This window comes from Orcinus orca, chromosome 12 (genome assembly GCF_937001465.1).
Source record: "Orcinus orca chromosome 12, mOrcOrc1.1, whole genome shotgun sequence".
NCBI classification, from domain to species: Eukaryota; Metazoa; Chordata; class Mammalia; order Artiodactyla; family Delphinidae; genus Orcinus; species Orcinus orca.
The window spans coordinates 91,693,190-91,714,083 of NC_064570.1; positions in this window are offsets into that span (position 1 = coordinate 91,693,190).

Genomic DNA, 20,894 nt, shown 5'->3' on the forward strand with positions numbered 1-20,894 from the left:
TGTTGCTATTTCAACTTCACTTGACAGTTGTTTATGACCTTGCCTATGTGAGAAAATGCCCTCTGGGTTATTTTTTTGAAAGCCAGAATGTATTTTTCAACAGCTCAATGGAACTGGCATCATTTGTGAAGGTTAAGGGTGAAGGGGTAAATGTTTCTTGACACCTATCACTTTACAGTGTTTTCAGGAACTAACTGACTCATGTATTCCTCTTCCAAATTTGGTTGAGGACCTCCTACCAGCCACATGCTTTACGTCAGGTGTTGGAAAGCATTTTCTGGATTTTAAAGATCTTAGGCTTTGTGGGCCATATAGAGTTTCTGTAGCTTCTCCTCCTCTTTCCTCTTCAACAAGCTTTCTAAACGTGAGAACCATTATTAGCTCACAGTCCCACAGATCCAGGCTGAGAGCCTGATTTGATTCGTGGCCATTATTTGCCAATTCCTGCTCTGCGTCTTCACTGAGGAGGGGGACCATGTTTGAGTAATCAGTTCTTTGAATCAACTGTTGGTCTTCTGGGCCTTGTCCTTGCTCTCCTACAGTCTCTAATCAGCGTGGCATCCAGAGAGATCTTGTTAAAACATAAGTCAGATCATGTCACTCAAATTTCTTCAATGGCTTCTTCACAGAAAATGCAAAGTCCTCAGAGTGCCTCCACAGACGTAGAAATCTGGGTGTCTGTTTCCTCTCTGACTGTTTCCTTCTCCTCTCCAATTTGCTCGCTCTGTTTTCCACACGCTGACATCCTTTCTGCTCCTTGGATACTCCAAGCCTACTCTTGCCTCATTGACTTTCTGCCGCAGGCCAGCCACAGAAAGAGGATTTCACCGCCCAGGGTCAGAAGGGAAGGGGTAAGGAACTGAAGTAGCACCGACGAATGGGGTCAGAAGCCCATGGGTCAGAAGGCTGCAATGAGAAGCCTAGTCACCGCAACAAAGAATAGACCCCCGCTCGCCGAAACTAGAGAAAGCTCGCATGCAGCAATGAAGACCCAATGCAGCCAAAAATAAATAAATAAAAAATAAAGTATAGAATCTTAAAAAAAATCTATAAAGAATATTACAAGAATAGAATCACAGGCCAGTTTCTCCTTTGAACATGCATGCAAAATGTGTAAAGAGAAGCACAAACTATATCCATGGTATGTAAAACAATCATATATCAGAATCAAAGTAGCTTTATTCTTCTGGCAATGCAAGGTTGCTTTAATGTCCAAACGTGAAACTGATCCCAGGAATGAATTAGAGTGGGAGAAAAGTCATTTAAAACAGAAATCTTGGGACTTCCCTGGTGGTCCAGTGTTTAGAACATGGCGTGTTCACTGCTGGGGCCCTGGGGTCCAATCCCAGGTCAGGGAACTAAGATCCTGCAAGACATGAGGCAGGGCCCCGAAAAAAAAAAAGGAAAGAAAGAAGTCTTAACCAGGAGAAGCACAAGATCGAATAAACATAACAGATAACACCTTATGAAAAGTAGGTGAAGATTATGGAATATTCTAAAATTTAAAACAAAAAGAAACTTTTAAAGATTCAAAAGGATGTGACAAATATTGTACATAGGCCAAAATAAAATGAAATAAAATATACAAATGATGGGAGCCCAAAATTCCAGATGCCCAAGTCCTGTCTCTGAAGATTCTCATTCAATGGGTTCAGGATTTCCTCCTTATTTAAAAACCTACAGGTGATTCTGGTACGATTCCCAGACACAATGTAAAGCTTCTCTTTTACAGGAAAGAATACCAGATTATTTTGTTATCTTATAGTTATACTAACAGGTTGTACTATTGACGGATAAGTCTGCTGTGAAAATGCACCCCCACTAGGGATAAAAAAGGAACTAGTAGTCTCTACTGCTACTTGGTGGCAGCACGCATGTATTGCAAGGGCAATTATTGTAGCAATCCAAATTAGTGGAACATTTTAGAATTGGAAGACGACATACAGATCATCTAGTCAAGCTTCCAACTATTATAGTTGTGAAAACTAAGGCCCATATAAATGAAATGATTTATCTCCAAAGAGCATTAGTGAAAGTATGAAATAAAAAATATCTCTGAACTTTTAATTTAGTGCTGTTTTTATTAATCTCAAGTATTAGCTTAAACTTCAGTGTGACAGATTTGGGATTGAATTCCTGCTCACGTTTACTGATTGCATGTCTTTTAGTAAGTTACTAAAACACTTTTTTTTTAAATAGACGTATTTAATTATTTATCTTTGGCTGCCTAGGCTCTTCGTTGCTGTGCACGGGCTTTCCCTAGTTGCGGTGGGCGGGGGCTACTCTTTGTTGCAGTATGCAGGCTTCTCATTGTGGTGGCTTCTCGTTGTTGCTGAGCACGGGGTCTAGGTGCGTGGGCTTCAGTAGTTGTGGTTCACGGGCTCTAGCACGCAGGCTCAGTAGTTGTGGCACATGGTCTTAGTTGCTCTGCGGCATGTGGGATCTTCCCGGACCCGGGCTCAAACGTGTGTCCCGTGCACTGGCAGGTGGATCCTTAAACAGTGCGCCAACAGGGAAGCCCTACTAATACACTTTTAACTTTGCTTTTCACGTATGTAAAATGGTGAGCCTTGACTGATATAGAATATGAGATAACCTAGCACTGTTCTTAACACATATCTGTAGTTAAAACTTTTTGGCTCTCATCCCTCTTAAACAGCCTCTATCCTCTTAATAATGAATGTGTCTTTCAGCTAGCAGAGCACCCCAGAGCTGACCACATTCTGGCAAGAGATATAGGATTCTTTTTCTTACTGGGGGTTCTTTATACCTGATAGTTGAAGTGCACTTAAACATGAACAACTCTTGTTTATACTGTAGTAATGGATTTGATGGACGAATTTTAGAAAGTAATATGCAGGAATTGAGCTGCCTTACCCTCAAGAAATATAATTCGATAGTGGTGGCTAGAACGATAAACAGTGTTTGGACAGGGAGTCCATATTGGATGTGAACTTCCTGTACTCCCATTCGTCTATTAAGAATAAAGAGAATCCTTTCAAAATGTGTTTTAAAGGGCAGTTATTTCTTTCTGCCTCATTTAAGTTACCTGCAAGAAAAAGACAATCTCCTGCATCTTTGTTTAATAGGCTTTTAATATAAAGCAGATAATTTTTTGCAACATTTCCCAAACTTTTCATTATCGAATTGGCTGAGGCTTCTCAACGATTATCATTTCACAACAATATCTCCATCTTCAGCTTCTTTCAATGAATTGGCCTAATAGATGTGCCATTAAAACAGAGCTTCACTCTCAACGTATTTTTAATTTTGTATTCAAACAGTATGAAGGATTCAGCCATAACAGTGAGTGGATTTCTGATACATGCTACATGATGGATGCAACTAAGTGAAAGAAGGCTACATATTGTATAGTTCCATTTATATGAAATGTCCAGCAGTGGCAAATCCATACACACAGAAAAGATTCTACATTCGTGGTTGCCAGGGGTTTGGAAGAGAGGGAACTAGGGAATGACTCCTTAAAATGGGTGTAGGTTTCCTCTTGGTTGATGAAGATGTTTTGCAGCTCGGCAGTGGTGATAGTTGCACAACATTGTGACAGTAGTAAATTCCACTGAATGGTACAGTGAATTGTAAAATGATCCAAATGGTGAATTTTGTGTTATGTTCATTTTACTACAATAAAAAGGAGAAAGAATTCGGGAAAGACTTAGAGTTTGGGAAACTAAGGTGAACTGGTCAAGAAAAAGACAGCTCTATTGTTCAGTTTTCTCTCAGCTCTCCCAGTGCATTAATCCTCAGCAAAAAGTAGGCTGAACTTGTAGATGATAGTCATTCAACACAGTCCAGGGAAAAGTAAATAAAGTAAAACCCAACTCTTCTTCTTTAGCACATGTATGAAAGGTTAACTTGCTGCTCAGTCACATGGACCTTCATGAAGACGTTTCACTTTAGGTGTCCTCTACTTCAGTACTTTATTCACAGCTCATTCACACATGTAGGCAACAGCATTCCTTAATTCGATGGAATCTGCAGCACTGGTTGTGATCAGTCTCATGAAAAGAAAAGGAAAGGTGGCGCGGAAGCCAAGGGAAGAGATTTTCAAGACAGAGACGTTGTTTAAGATCTAACTCGGCTTGGCGGTCACAAAGATAAGGATTGAGAAGTAGTCCCCTGGACTTGTCAACGGAGAAATCATTGGGGGCTTCAAGGAGATCAGTTTCACGAGAGTAGTGGGGCAGAAACCAGATCGCAGTGTAGATGGGAGGGGAGAAATGGGGGGCAAGTCAAGAAATTGATGGCAAAGGGAAAGAAGGGAGGGGTGGATAGGAGGACAGGAGAATGGAATGGAGGAGAGCATTTCCTTGTGGCTCTTTAATATGGCTGGGAGGGGCCAAAAGAGAAGGAGAGCGTGAAGATGTAGGAAGAGGGGGTGGCATCCCGAGCCCAAGGAGGACTGGCGCCTGTCTTCAGCTCCCACCAGCTGGATGGTCCCTCCCTCTAGCTTTCCACGTAGGCTGTGGAAGTTGCCCCTTGCCTCCTTGGATCAGCTGCCCTTGATTCGTTCGTCCTTTTCTTATTTCTCAGCACATCTGGGTCATACGTTATGTGAAGACAAACAAATCACCACTGATGCTTAATTTTCTTGAAAAATCCCCCAGGCAGGTACCATTTTGGAGAACTACCTATTGTGCCTCAGCAAGCCAAAGTAGCCCATTTTTCCTCTCTCATTGGGAGAGATTGCTGTTTCTTGGAGAACCTGATGAAGAGGGTGACTCGCGCTTAGGAATAACGTTGCTTGAAAAGTGCAAAAGGTGAGGTAGTTTGGCTCTGAGGGGCCTCTGAGGCCTGAGACTTCCTGAGAGATGGCAGACTCACAGCTCCCATTTCCCTCTGACCCTGGGCTATGAGCTCATCAAATGAGATGGTAAATAAAGTCACTGACATGGTTTAAAGGATAATTTTGTTCTCTCTTGTTCACTCAGAGCAAATTGAATGGAATTTGCATACAACATATGGATGAACCATCCATACGATGGGGCTTGACCATATCCTCATGGTTCCCCTTCCCTTTTCTACATCTGGCCCCTGTAGCTCTGCAGACTTAACCCCACACCATCAGTCCACCCAGTCGGTCCACTGGACGTCTCTTCCTCTTTCGCATCTGGTCGTTGTCGTCACCTTGTTCTCCACTACCACCTCCTGCAGTAGCTGTTAGGTCCAGAGAGGTTGGTTCACTGTGAGCAAGTAACTGTCAACTCCATGGACAGGTGGAAGTGACTTGGCAGCCGGGATGCGCCCACCCTGAGTTCATTATACCCATGAGGGTCAAGGAGAATGGGGATGCAGCTGGTCTGCAGAGCCCCGGCAGTTCTGAGACACATGTTCCTGGATCCACACGTTGCTCCATACCCAGCCTTGCCTTTCTTTTTTCTCTCTCTTGACTCCATCCAGGTTTCTGCTCTCCTTGTCCCTTTGGGGAGGGAGGCCAGTACCAGTCCAGGTGTAGTCCCCCAAAGCTTCCTACTTCCAAGCGTTACGTAGGCTTGTATATCCACTTGCTTGGGTTGCCCTGGCATTCGTGCCAACAAGTTGAGTGGTTTAAGCCCTAGGCTCTCTTTTCTGGCAAGAATGTGCCTAAAAATCTCCACCTCTGGTTTGGTGGCCCCTAAAAATTCCCAGTCAGTTTTGGTGAGGGGACACTTGGTGACAGTGTTGTCTTTCGAAATGAGTAGTTCCGTTACCGACGATACTTTGCTCCCCATACATTATTTATAAAGTTTCCCTGTTTGTATGTGCAAACTATTTGTGTGTATATTTTGAGAAATACATTGTACAGGCCTCTTTTTTATTTCTTCCACACACCCTAGAGATGTCATAGAGGTGGTAAATGTGTCCAACTTTTTGAGAAATTGGAACAATCAAGACTTACCTGTATGGAATGCTGTTAACGATGTCAATTCCCGCGACAGTACCTTTCATCTGACACACTTAGGGACTGTTAACAGATTAAAAGTAGTAAAAGACGCGGATAGAGAGAATTTTCATTATCTTGTGCACTGAAATCTTGGATTTTCGTTGGTTTGAATGGGCCTGAAAATGTATTTTTTTAGTAGGGACATAGAAGCCTCTAGCGGTATTCTTAATAAAGCAAGGTGAGTTATAAGCAATCATCTGATGGAGGGTAAATGTACCACAGTGCAGTTTAAGAAAAATACAATATAAAAGTCTTACCATGGAAGAAAATCTTTATATGATCTTTTGTAAAAAAAAAAAAAAAAGCTTCAAGAAACATAAAGACATGACACCATATTCAGTTTAAAGTCAGTGACTTGTAAGCAAGGCAAAGCAAAGACAGTCTGATTAAGGCCATTGCATTGTTGTGGCATTTTTTAGGTCTCACCCATTTCTGTGGCCGTTTTAGAACCTAAGCTTCTAGGGCACAGGGAACTTCATCTTGACGTAGGGCTGAGCAAATGCACGGAGCATTTCTCAATAAGTAGGCATTAAATTCTTAGTCCAGAAGGGGCCTTGAGATGCCCTCTCTTTACTCCTTGGTAGAACTGTTTTAACCATCCCCCGAAAACAGATTTTTTTCTTTAAATCTCAAAATTCAGAGAGTCCACAATCAGAACTTCCTTCTCATGTTGCCATGTGGTCTGCTGTGGGCATCTGTCGAATGGTGTGAACTCTGCGTGGGGAGTCTGGCCTACCCTCGAGGCCCATGGTTTGGGCTGCGGTGGTGCCATGCTGTGCTCAGGGGCCTTCTTTTTTGGAAGTCTGGGCTCCAGTGAGCCTTGGTCATGCTCTTTTATGGAACCTTGGGTGCTAGACCACTCTGACCCTCAGTCTCATTTGCAGGTTCTGGGGAGGATTAAATGAGCTCATGTGATATCCAGGTGACTGAGGCAGAGTCGGCTCGGGATGAATCTTTGCTTCGTTTTCATTAGCTGCGGAGAAGACGATGACAGCTTGGTGCCTCTCCAACTTTAATATGGGTATGCCTCTCTTGTGGATCTTGTTAAATGCAGGCTGGTATTCAGTAGTTCTGGGTGGGGCCTGGATTCTGTGCTTCTAACAAGCTCCTAGGTGACGGTGACGCTGAGGGCAAGGGTTTGGCACCTGCGTTTCTCCCTTTCCGGAAGAGCAGGATGTCTGCCGCACCCACACCCGAGAGGAGCAAACATCCACAACGTGACTACTAGGAACCAGCTTCCCTCACAGGCAAGGGACCTGTACCACTGCTCCCAACCATCCTGTCTGAGGCGCAGCAAGCCAAAACACTGAAATGCTGAGGTTTGCAGCAAAGAGGAGGTTTATTCACAGGGCAGCCAAGCGAGGACGTGACGTGACAATAGGTCTCAAATCTGCCTCCCCAAAGGCAAGGGGCTTTGGGTATCTGTGGGATAAAGAATAAAGAAGCAGGGCAGTATGAGGCATGGGGAGCGTGAGGAAAGGTGATTGGAAAAAGGTGTGCTCATCATTGTTCTGAGCTGGCGTAACTAGGCTACAGGCCTCGGCACATTCTCAGGCTGGAGTTGGGGAAAACAGGAGCAGAATGGAAGATGACAGCGTGTGAAGGAGGTGTGGTGTCCATAGGTTCGGGGTCTGACGTGCTTCCTGCTGAAGCACCGACACCCGCCAAAGCCGTAAATGGGGTGCTGGGGAAAACAGGAGCAGAATGGAAGATGACAGCATGTGAAGGAGGTGTGGTGTCCATAGGTTCGGGGTCTGACGTGCTTCCTGCTGAAGCACCGACGCCCGCCAAAGCCGTAAATGGGGTGCTGGGGAAAACAGGAGCAGAATGGAAGATGACAGCGTATGAAGGAGGTGTGGTGTCCATAGGTTCGGGGTCTGACGTGCTTCCTGCTGAAGCACCGATGCCCACCAAAGCCGTAAATAGGGTGCTGGGGAAAACAGGAGCAGAATGGAAGAGGACAGCATGTGAAGGAGGTGTGGTGTCCATAGCTTCCATATTAGAGGTACTGCCTGCCTGATCTGAGAGCAGAGAGTGAAAGTGGGAGAGCCTCTTCCTAGATTCTAACTCCTCTGAATTTATAGCACTGGCTCTGCCTGGCTTTATGACATATCCATTGTACGTGTCACAGAGAAAGAGCGGGCGGGGCAGGGGGTGAGGCAGGGGTCACATGCAAGCCCAGCTGGTGGCTTAACCCCGGCCCAAAGGCAAAGGGCGGGGCCCCTTCTGGACTTTCTAGTGGCTGGGACGTCTGGCTGTGGGTGGCAGGTGTTTGACACCAGCTGGGCCACCATGCGGAGACTGTTGGGGACTGTGGAAGCCTCCTCCAGAGCTCAGCCTTCCTGGGGACTGGCTCTGCAGGTCCCTCAGCCCTGCGTATGTATCGGCCAGGCCTTCCCCACCACGGGGCCCAGAGGCCAGAGCCTGCTCAGACCTGAGGGCAGGAGGCAGCCAGAGCTTACCAGGGTGTGGGCCACCTCGTCCGGAGACCTCCCCAGCTCCTCTGCGAGACCTGGAGACAGGATCGCCTTCTCCAGGGCTGCTCAGCTGCCAGCATCACCATGAGCCAGGTGGCCAAGGTTTCTGAGCAGGAGATGCAGAGCCCTGATCCGACTGGATGCTGCAGCCCACGATGTCCCTTCCTGGCAGATAGGTTCTTTCTTCACTTCTTGTTTGAAATTTGGTAAAAGAACATTTAACCCTTGGCCTGTTCTTCAGGGTATATAGACGGTAGTGGCTTAGCCGGGATTCGATCCAAGCCTGTGTGATTCCAGAGCTTGTGCTCTGGACTGTGGTGCCTCCTTATCGTATATGCTTCATGTGTTACTTGTTTTTTTTTTTCTTGTAGTCCTTATGGTACTTAGCCCTAAGTGCCATACCTGTAACGAACAGCTACACTGCCCTGTAGGAGGTCTTCTTTTGTTCAACGCCTGAATTGGTCATCCACCGCACTGTGTTCTAATCTCAGAAGATACAGGTCAGGGACCACCAGTTGTCAGCATGGCACCATTCCATATTTCGAATTGAGGCTTGAAGGCCGTATTTTCCCTTTGTCTAGTTTGAAGGATCCAGATATGTAAAGATGATATTCTAGATAAATCATGGGGTATCCTGAAAGAAATTCACCAGTGAATTGTTCCGTATGGATTAGAAGCCAGCTTCTCTGGCCTTCCTGGAGTATATCCAGTAAGGCGTCTCATTCATGTCTAGAAAGCAACTATATCATTTATTGCAACTTCAGCGTGGAGCGATGTATTGGTATAAAGTACGATCAACACAATTTGGTCATTGTGAGTATGACAGCTGGGTCCACTCTTTACTACACATATGTAACTCTAGGGATTCTTATGCCCAAGGGAGGAGACGTACTCTTGGCTGTCTAGGACAAGGGAAGCATGTGTTGTTATTCAGGAGCTGGAAGCTTCAGCATGACAGGTAGGAATTGAACAATCGTGGTCTATACATCACTTGACCTTGCTTAAAACTTGTTTCTTTGGCTTGCTTCATTGGAGTGTTCTCTCCATCCTGGGCTGACATTGTCTGTTATGTATCACGCATGAGACATATAGAAGTTTCAGAACCCAAAATCATATAGATCAGTAAAAATGTATATATATATATATATATATATATATATATATACATAAATCTATTGAAACTCACACTGGGCTTAATTCATATATTCCAAAATCAGTTTGACCCTCTTCTAATGAGATTCTTTTTATGGTATGTCCCAGCAAATCTGGGCTTCCATCCCCAATAAATTTTGGGGTTGAAGGACACGAAAGCTTTTGCTCAGACCTAAATTCTGTCTGAAAAGAAGGGAAATATTATAAGCCCTTTGTAACCTCTCCAAGAGCAGAAATGATTTACAGCTGTGGCATTGAACCATAATTCCTCGATCTCATTTGAGAAGAGTTCAGTTACAAACAGTGTCTTGATTTTTGTTTCTTTGGTTTCTTCCCTGTTTTCTTGTCTTGCTTACCAACAATCCATTGTAATTCATGAGTTAGTATGGCAGCAGGCTGAGTGTTCCCTGGAGCTCATTAAATGAAGTGTTTTTCCTAAAATGACGTTTGTCTCCTTGTTTTCAGCCCCTCTTCTTTCCTCTGCCCTTGACTATAACCAGAGCTCAGCAAAAGCTGAGTGACTTTGTGCAGACCTTACTTAGGCTCAGCCTTTTTTTCTTCATTATTTTATTCATGGCTCCTCCGTTTCATTGTTTGCCTTCTCGAAATGTGTTGAAATCTTTCTGTGGTTGATGACTTCCAAAATATCTTGGCTTTTATTGGTTGATTAATTTTGGTATTTCTACAGTTTTATTTAGATATGGTTTCAGGAGGAACAGAAAGTAAATATATTTCCTAGTCTGCCATCTTGAGCTGAAAATCCCTGTGGATTTTAGCATCCAATGTTCCCATGGGAAAACACCCAACCATGGCCTTAATAGATGTAACACTCAAGATTTCAGCTTTTCTTGAGCAATCACTAAGGATTTCATATGTGGTCATTTCTAATGGGGAAATTATAACTATCTCATGACGTTGATTTGAGGATTAAATTAGATAATGAACATGAAAATGCTTTGTAAGATTTAAAAATCTGTAAAACTGTTTTTTGTTATTATTTGATTTATTGCTATTTCAACTTCACTTGACAGTTGTTTATGACCTTGCCTATGTGAGAAAATGCCCTCTGGGTTATTTTTTTGAAAGCCAGAATGTATTTTTCAACAGCTCAATGGAACTGGCATCATTTGTGAAGGTTAAGGGTGAAGGGGTAAATGTTTCTTGACACCTATCACTTTACAGTGTTTTCAGGAACTAACTGACTCATGTATTCCTCTTCCAAATTTGGTTGAGGACCTCCTACCAGCCACATGCTTTACATCAGGTGTTGGAAAGCATTTTCTGGATTTTAAAGATCTTAGGCTTTGTGGGCCATATAGAGTTTCTGTAGCTTCTCCTCCTCTTTCCTCTTCAACAAGCTTTCTAAACGTGAGAACCATTATTAGCTCACAGTCCCACAGATCCAGGCTGAGAGCCTGATTTGATTCATGGCCATTATTTGCCAATTCCTGCTCTGCGTCTTCACTGAGGAGGGGGACCATGTTTGAGTAATCAGTTCTTTGAATCAACTGTTGGTCTTCTGGGCCTTGTCCTTGCTCTCCTACAGTCTCTAATCAGCGTGGCATCCAGAGAGATCTTGTTAAAACATAAGTCAGATCATGTCACTCAAATTTCTTCAATGGCTTCTTCACAGAAAATGCAAAGTCCTCAGAGTGCCTCCACAGACCTAGAAATCTGGGTGTCTGTTTCCTCTCTGACTGTTTCCTTCTCCTCTCCAATTTGCTCGCTCTGTTTTCCACGCGCTGACATCCTTTCTGCTCCTTGGATACTCCAAGCCTACTCTTGCCTCATTGACTTTCTGCCGCAGGCCAGCCGCAGAAAGAGGATTTCACCGCCCAGGGTCAGAAGGGAAGGGGTAAGGAACTGAAGTAGCACCGACGAATGGGGTCAGAAGCCCATGGGTCAGAAGGCTGCAATGAGAAGCCTAGTCACCGCAACAAAGAATAGACCCCCGCTCGCCGAAACTAGAGAAAGCTCGCATGCAGCAATGAAGACCCAATGCAGCCAAAAATAAATAAATAAAAAATAAAGTATAGAATCTTAAAAAAATCTATAAAGAATATTACAAGAATAGAATCACAGGCCAGTTTCTCCTTTGAACATGCATGCAAAATGTGTAAAGAGAAGCACAAACTATATCCATGGTATGTAAAACAATCATATATCAGAATCAAAGTAGCTTTATTCTTCTGGCAATGCAAGGTTGCTTTAATGTCCAAACGTGAAACTGATCCCAGGAATGAATTAGAGTGGGAGAAAAGTCATTTAAAACAGAAATCTTGGGACTTCCCTGGTGGTCCAGTGTTTAGAACATGGCGCGTTCACTGCTGGGGCCCTGGGGTCCAATCCCAGGTCAGGGAACTAAGATCCTGCAAGACATGAGGCAGGGCCCCGAAAAAAAAAAGGAAAGAAAGAAGTCTTAACCAGGAGAAGCACAAGATCGAATAAACATAACAGATAACACCTTATGAAAAGTAGGTGAAGATTATGGAATATTCTAAAATTTAAAACAAAAAGAAACTTTTAAAGATTCAAAAGGATGTGACAAATATTGTACATAGGCCAAAATAAAATGAAATAAAATATACAAATGATGGGAGCCCAAAATTCCAGATGCCCAAGTCCTGTCTCTGAAGATTCTCATTCAATGGGTTCAGGATTTCCTCCTTATTTAAAAACCTACAGGTGATTCTGGTACGATTCCCAGACACAATGTAAAGCTTCTCTTTTACAGGAAAGAATACCAGATTATTTTGTTATCTTATAGTTATACTAACAGGTTGTACTATTGACGGATAAGTCTGCTGTGAAAATGCACCCCCACTAGGGATAAAAAAGGAACTAGTAGTCTCTACTGCTACTTGGTGGCAGCACGCATGTATTGCAAGGGCAATTATTGTAGCAATCCAAATTAGTGGAACATTTTAGAATTGGAAGACGACATACAAATCATCTAGTCAAGCTTCCAACTATTATAGTTGTGAAAACTAAGGCCCATATAAATGAAATGATTTATCTCCAAAGAACATTAGTGAAAGTATGAAATAAAAAATATCTCTGAACTTTTAATTTAGTGCTGTTTTTATTAATCTCAAGTATTAGCTTAAACTTCAGTGTGACAGATTTGGGATTGAATTCCTGCTCACGTTTACTGATTGCATGTCTTTTAGTAAGTTACTAAAACACTTTTTTTTTAAATAGACGTATTTAATTATTTATCTTTGGCTGCCTAGGCTCTTCGTTGCTGTGCACGGGCTTTCCCTAGTTGCGGTGGGCGGGGGCTACTCTTTGTTACAGTACGCGGGCTTCTCATTGTGGTGGCTTCTCGTTGTTGCTGAGCACAGGGTCTAGGTGCATGGGCTTCAGTAGTTGTGGTGCACGGGCTCTAGCATGCAGGCTCAGTTGTTGTGGCACATGGCCTTAGTTGCTCCACGGCATGTGGGATCTTCCCGGACCCGGGCTCAAACGTGTGTCCCGTGCACTGGCAGGTGGATCCTTAACCAGTGCGCCAACAGGGAAGCCCTACTAATACACTTTTAACTTTGCTTTTCACGTATGTAAAATGGTGAGCCTTGACTGATATAGAATATGAGATAACCTAGCACTGTTCTTAACACATATATGTAGTTAAAACTTTTTGGCTCTCATCCCTCTTAAACAGCCTCTATCCTCTTAATAATGAATGTGTCTTTCAGCTAGCAGAGCACCCCAGAGCTGACCACATTCTGGCAGGAGATATAGGATTCTTTTTCTTACTGGGGGTTCTTTATACCTGATAGTTGAAGTGCACTTAAACATGAACAACTCTTGTTTATACTGTAGTAATGGATTTGATGGACGAATTTTAGAAAGTAATATGCAGGAATTGAGCTGCCTTACCCTCAAGAAATATAATTCGATAGTGGTGGCTAGAACGATAAACAGTGTTTGGACAGGGAGTGCATATTGGATGTGAACTTCCTGTACTCCCATTCGTCTATTAAGAATAAAGAGAATCCTTTCAAAATGTGTTTTAAAGGGCAGTTATTTCTTTCTGCCTCATTTAAGTTACCTGCAAGAAAAAGACAATCTCCTGCATCCTTGTTTAATAGGCTTTTAATATAAAGCAGATAATTTTTTGCAACATTTCCCAAACTTTTCATTATCGAATTGGCTGAGGCTTCTCAACGATTATCATTTCACAACAATATCTCCATCTTCAGCTTCTTTCAATGAATTGGCCTAATAGATGTGCCATTAAAACAGAGCTTCACTCTCAACGTATTTTTAATTTTGTATTCAAACGGTATGAAGGATTCAGCCATAACAGTGAGTGGATTTCTGATACATGCTACATGATGGATGCAACGAAGTGAAAGAAGGCTACATATTGTATGGTTCCATTTATATGAAATGTCCAGCAGTGGCAAATCCATACACACAGAAAAGATTCTACATTCGTGGTTGCCAGGGGTTTGGAAGAGAGGGAACTAGGGAATGACTCCTTAAAATGGGTGTAGGTTTCCTCTTGGTTGATGAAGATGTTTTGCAGCTCGGCAGTGGTGATAGCTGCACAACATTGTGACAGTAGTAAATTCCACTGAATGGTACAGTGAATTGGAAAATGATCCAAATGGTGAATTTTGTGTTATGTTCATTTTACTACAATAAAAAGGAGAAAGAATTCGGGAAAAACTTAGAGTTTGGGAAAAAAAGGTGAACTGGTCAAGAAAAAGACAGCTCTATTGTTCAGTTTTCTCTCAGCTCTCCCAGTGCATTAATCCTCAGCAAAAAGTAGGCTGAACTTGTAGATGATAGTCATTCAACACAGTCCAGGGAAAAGTAAATAAAGTAAAACCCAACTCTTCTTCTTTAGCACATGTATGAAAGGTTAACTTGCTGCTCAGCCACGTGGACCTTCATGAAGACGTTTCACTTTAGGTGTCCTCTACTTCAGTACTTTACTCACAGCTCATTCACACATGTAGGCAACAGCATTCCTTAATTCGATGGAATCTGCAGCACTGGTTGTGATCAGTCTCATGAAAAGAAAAGGAAAGGTGGCGCGGAAGCCAAGGGAAGAGATTTTCAAGACAGAGACGTTTTTTAAGATCTGACTCGGCTTGGTGGTCACAAAGATAAGGACTGGGAAGTAGTCCCCTGGACTTGTCAACGGAGAAATCATTGGGGGCTTCAAGGAGATCAGTTTCACAAGAGTAGTGGGGCAGAAACCAGATCGCAGTGTAGATGGGAGGGGAGAAATGGGGGGCAAGTCAAGAAATTGATGGCAAAGGGAAAGAAGGGAGGGGTGGATAGGAGGACAGGAGAATGGAATGGAGGAGAGCATTTCCTTGTGGCTCTTTAATATGGCTGGGAGGGGCCAAAACAGAAGGAGAGCGTGAAGATGTAGGAAGAGGGGGTGGCATCCCGAGCCCAAGGAGGACTGGCGCCTGTCTTCAGCTCCCACCAGCTGGATGGTCCCTCCCTCTAGCTTTCCACGTAGGCTGTGGAAGTTGCCCTTTGCCTCCTTGGATCAGCTGCCCTTGATTCGTTCGTCCTTTTCTTATTTCTCAGCACATCTGGGTCATACGTTATGTGAAGACAAACAAATCACCACTGATGCTTAATTTTCTTGAAAAATCCCCCAGGGAGGTACCATTTTGGAGAACTACCTATTGTGCCTCAGCAAGCCAAAGTAGCCCATTTTTCCTCTCACATTGGGAGAGATTGCTGTTTCTTGGAGAACCTGATGAAGAGGGTGACTCGCGCTTAGGAATAACGTTGCTTGAAAAGTGCAAAAGGTGAGGTAGTTTGGCTCTGAGGGGCCTCTGAGGCCTGAGACTTCCTGAAAGATGGCAGACTCACAGCTCCCATTTCCCTCTGACCCTGGGCTATGAGCTCATCAAATGAGATGGTAAATAAAGTCACTGACATGGTTTAAAGGATAATTTTATTCTCTCTTGTTCACTCAGAGCAAATTGAATGGAATTTGCATACAACATATGGATGAACCATCCATACGATGGGGCTTGAACATATCCTCATGGTTCCCCTTCCCTTTTCTGCATCTGGCCTCTTTAGCTCTGCAGACTTAACCCCACACCATCAGTCCACCCAGTCGGTCCACTGGACGTCTCTTCCTCTTTCGCATCTGGTCATTGTCGTCACCTTGTTCTCCACTACCGCCTCCTGCAGTAGCTGTTAGGTCCAGAGAGGTTGGTTCACTGTGAGCAAGTAACTGTCAACTCCATGGACAGGTGGAAGTGACTTGGCAGCCGGGATGCGCCCACCCTGAGTTCATTATACCCATGAGGTTCAAGGAGAATGGGGATGCAGCTGGTCTGCAGAGCCCCGGCAGTTCTGAGACACATGTTCCTGGACCCACACATTGCTCCATACCCAGCCTTGCCTTTCTTTTTTCTCTCTCTTGACTCCATCCAGGTTTCTGCTCTCCTTGTCCCTTTGTGGAGGGAGGCCAGTACCAGTCCAGGTGTAGTCCCCCAAAGCTTCCTACTTCCAAGTGTTATGTAGGCTTGTATATCCACTTGCTTGGGTTGCCCTGGCATTCGTGCCAACAAGTTGAGTGGTTTAAGCCCTAGGCTCTCATTTCTGGCAAGAATGTGCCTAAAAATCTCCACCTCTGGTTTGGTGGCCCCTAAAAATTCCCAGTCAGTTTTGGTGAGGGGACACTTGGTAACAGTGTTGTCTTTCGAAATGAGTAGTTCCGTTACCGACGATACTTTGCTCCCCATACATTATTTATAAGGTTTCCCTGTTTGTATGTGCAAACTATTTGTGTGTATATTTTGAGAAATACATTGTACAGGCCTCTTTTTTATTTCTTCCACACACCCTAGAGATGTCATAGAGGCGGTAAATGTGTCCAACTTTTTGAGAAATTGGAACAATCAAGACTTACCTGTATGGAATGCTGTTAACGATGTCAATTCCCGCGACAGTACCTTTCATCTGACACACTTAGGGACTGTTAACAGATTAAAAGTAGTAAAAGACGCGGTTAGAGAGAATTTTCATTATCTTGTGCACTGAAATCTTGGATTTTTGTTGGTTTGAATGGGCCTGAAAATGTATTTTTTTTAGTAGGGACATAGAAGCCTCTAGCGGTATTCGTAATAAAGCAAGGTGAGTTATAAGCAATCATCTGATGGAGGGTAAATGTACCACAGTCCAGTTTAAGAAAAATACAATATAAAAGTCTTACCATGGAAGAAAATCTTTATATGATCTTTTGTAAAAAAAAAAAAAAGCTTCAAGAAACATAAAGACATGACACCATATTCAGTTTAAAGTCAGTGACTTGTAAGCAAGGCAAAACAAAGACAGTCTGATTAAGGCCATTGCATTGTTGTGGCATTTTTTAGGTCTCACCCATTTCTGTGGACTTTTTAGAACCTAAGCTTCTAGGGCACAGGGAACTTCATCTTGACGTAGGGCTGAGCAAATGCACGGAGCATTTCTCAATAAGTAGGCATTAAATTCTTAGTCCAGAAGGGGCCTTGAGATGCCCTCTCTTTACTCCTTGGTAGAACTGTTTTAACCATCCCCCGAAAACAGATTTTTTTCTTTAAATCTCAAAATTCAGAGAGTCCACAATCAGAACTTCCTTCTCATGTTGCCATGTGGTCTGCTGTGGGCATCTGTCGAATGGTGTGAACTCTGCGTGGGGAGTCTGGCCTACCCTCGAGGCCCATGGTTTGGGCTGCGGTGGTGCCATGCTGTGCTCAGGGGCCTTCTTTTTTGGAAGTCTGGGCTCCAGTGAGCCTTGGTCATGCTCTTTTATGGAACCTTGGGTGCTAGACCACTCTGACCCTCAGTCTCATTTGCAGGTTCTGGGGAGGATTAAATGAGCTCATGTGATATCCAGGTGACTGAGGCAGAGTCGGCTCGGGATGAATCTTTGCTTCGTTTTCATTAGCTGCGGAGAAGACGATGACAGCTTGGTGCCTCTCCAACTTTAATATGGGTATGCCTCTCTTGTGGATCTTGTTAAATGCAGGCTGGTATTCAGTAGTTCTGGGTGGGGCCTGGATTCTGTGCTTCTAACAAGCTCCTAGGTGACGGTGACGCTGAGGGCAAGGGTTTGGCACCTGTGTTTCTCCCTTTCCAGAAGAGCAGGATGTCTGCCGCACCCCCACCCAAGAGGAGCAAACATCCGCAACGTGACTACTAGGAACCAGTTTCCCTCACAGGCAAGGGACCTGTACCACTGCTCCCAACCATCCTGTCTGAGGCGCAGCAAGCCAAAACACTGAAATGCTGAGGTTTGCAGCAAAGAGGAGGTTTATTCACAGGGCAGCCAAGCGAGGACGTGACGTGACAATAGGTCTCAAATCTGCCTCCCCAAAGGCAAGGGGCTTTGGGTATCTGTGGGATAAAGAATAAAGAAGCAGGGCAGTATGAGGCATGGGGAGCGTGAGGAAAGGTGATTGGAAAAAGGTGTGCTCATCATTGTTCTGAGCTGGCGTAACTAGGCTACAGGCCTCGGCACATTCTCAGGCTGGAGTTGGGGAAAACAGGAGCAGAACGGAAGATGACAACATGTGAAGGAGGTGTGGTGTCCATAGGTTCGGGGTCTGACGTGCTTCCTGCTGAAGCACCGATACCCATCAAAGCCATAAATGGGGTGCTGGGGAAAACAGGAGCAGAATGGAAGATGACAGCGTTTGAGGGAGGTGTGGTGTCCATAGGTTCGGGGTCTGACGTGCTTCCTGCTGAAGCACCGACGCCCACCAAAGGCGTAAATGGGGTGCTGGGGAAAACAGGAGCAGAATGGAAGATGACAGCCTGTGAAGGAGGTGTGGTGTCCATAGGTTCGGGTTCTGACGTGCTTCCTGCTGAAGCACCGATGCCCGCCAAAGCCGTAAATGGGGTGCTGGGGAAAACAGGAGCAGAATGGAAGACGACAGCATGTGAAGGAGGTGTGGTGTCCATAGCTTCCATATTAGAGGTACTGCCTGCCTGATCTGAGAGCAGAGAGTGAAAGTGGGAGAGCCTCTTCCTAGATTCTAACTCCTCTGAATTTATAGCACTGGCTCTGCCTGGCTTTATGACATATCCATTGTACGTGTCACAGAGAAAGAGCGGGCGGGGCAGGGGGCGAGGCAGGGGTCACATGCAAGCCCAGCTGGTGGCTTAACCCCGGCCCAAAGGCAAAGGGCGGGGCCCCTTCTGGACTTTCTAGTGGCTGGGACGTTTGGCTGTGGGTGGCAGGTGTTTAGCACCAGCTGGACCACCATGCGGAGACTGTTGGGGACTGTGGAAGCCTCCTCCAGAGTTCACCCTTCCTGGGGACTGGCTCTGCAGGCCCCTCAGCCCTGCGTATGTATCGGCCAGGCCTTCCCCACCACGGGGCCCAGAGGCCAGAGCCTGCTCAGACCTGAGGGCAGGAGGCAGCCAGAGCTTACCAGGGTGTGGGCCACCTCGTCCGGAGACCTCCCCAGCTCCTCTGCGAGACCTGGAGACAGGATCGCCTTCTCCAGGGCTGCTCAGCTGCCAGCATCACCATGAGCCAGGTGGCCAAGGTTTCTGAGCAGGAGATGCAGAGCCCTGATCCGACTGGATGCTGCAGTCCATGATGTCCCTTTCTGGCAGATAGGTTCTTTCTTCACTTCTTGTTTGAAATTTGGTAAAAGAACATTTAACCCTTGGCCTGTCCTTCAGGGTATATAGATGGTAGTGGCTTAGCTGGGATTCGATCCAAGCCTGTGTGATTCCAGAGCTTGTGCTCTGGACTGTGGTGCCTTCTTATCGTATATGCTTCATGTGTTACTTGTTTTTTTTTTTTCTTGTAGTCCTTATGGTACTTAGCCCTAAGTGCCATACCTGTAACGAACAGCTACACTGCCCTGTAGGAGGTCTTCTTTTGTTCAACGCCTGAATTGGTCATCCACCACACTGGGTTCTAATCTCAGAAGATACAGGTCAGGGACCACCAGTTGTCAGCATGGCACCATTCCATATTTCGAATTGAGGCTTGAAGCCCGTATTTTCCCTTTGTCTAGTTTGAAGGATCCAGATATGTAAAGATGATATTCTAGATAAATCATGGGCTATCCTGAAACAAATTCACCAGTGAATTGTTCCGTATGGATTAGAAGCCAGCTTCTCTGGCCTTCCTGGAGTATATCCAGTAAGGCGTCTCATTCATGTCTAGAAAGCAACTATATCATTTATTGCAACTTCAGCGTGGAGCGATGTGTTGGTATAAAGTGCGATCAACACAATTTGGTCATTGTGAGTATGACAGCTGGGTCCACTCTTTACTACACATATGTAACTCTAGGGATTCTTATGCCCAAGGGAGGAGACGTACTCTTGGCTGTCTAGGACAAGGGAAGCATGTGTTGTTATTCAGGAGCTGGAAGCTTCAGCATGACAGGTAGGAATTGAACAATCGTGGTCTATACATCACTTGACCTTGCTTAAAACTTGTTTCTTTGGCTTGCTTCATTGGCGTGTTTTCTCCCTCCTGGGCTGACATTGTCTGTTATGTATCACGCATGAGACATATAGAAGTTTCAGAACCCAAAATCATATAGATCAGTAAAAATGTATATATATATATAAATCTATTGAAACTCACACTGGGCTTAATTCATATATTCCAAAATCAGTTTGACCGTCTGCTCATGAGATTCTTTTTATGGTATGTCCCAGCAAATCTGGGCTTCCATCCCCAATAAATTTTGGGGTTGAAGGACACAAAAGCTTTTGCTCAGACCTAAATTCTGTCTGAAAAAAAGGGAAATATTATAAGCCCTTTGTAACCTCTCCAAGAGCAGAAATGATTTACAGCTGTGGCATTGAACCATAATTCCTCGATCTCATTTGAGAAGAGTTCAGTTAGAAACAGTGTCTTGATTTTTGTTTCTTCCCTGTTTTCTTGTCTTGCTTACCAACAATCCATTGTAGTTCATGAGTTAGTATGGCAGCAGGCTGAGTGTTCCCTGGAGCTCATTAAATGAAGTGTTTTTCCTAAAATGATGTTTGTCTCCTTGTTTTCAGCCCCTCTTCTTTCCTCTGCCCTTGACTATAACCAGAGCTCAGCAAAAGCTGAGTGACTTTGTGCAGACCTTATTTAGGCTCAGCCTTTTTTTCTTCATTATTTTATTCATGGCTCCTCCATTTCATCGTTTGCCTTCTTGAAATGTGTTGAAATCTTTCTGTGGTTGATGACTTCCAAAATATCTTGGCTTTTATTGGTTGATTAATTTTGGTATTTCTACAGTTTTATTTAGATATGGTTTCAGGAGGAACAGAAAGTAAATATATTTCCTAGTCTGCCATCTTGAGCTGAAAATCCCTGTGGATTTTAGCATCCAATG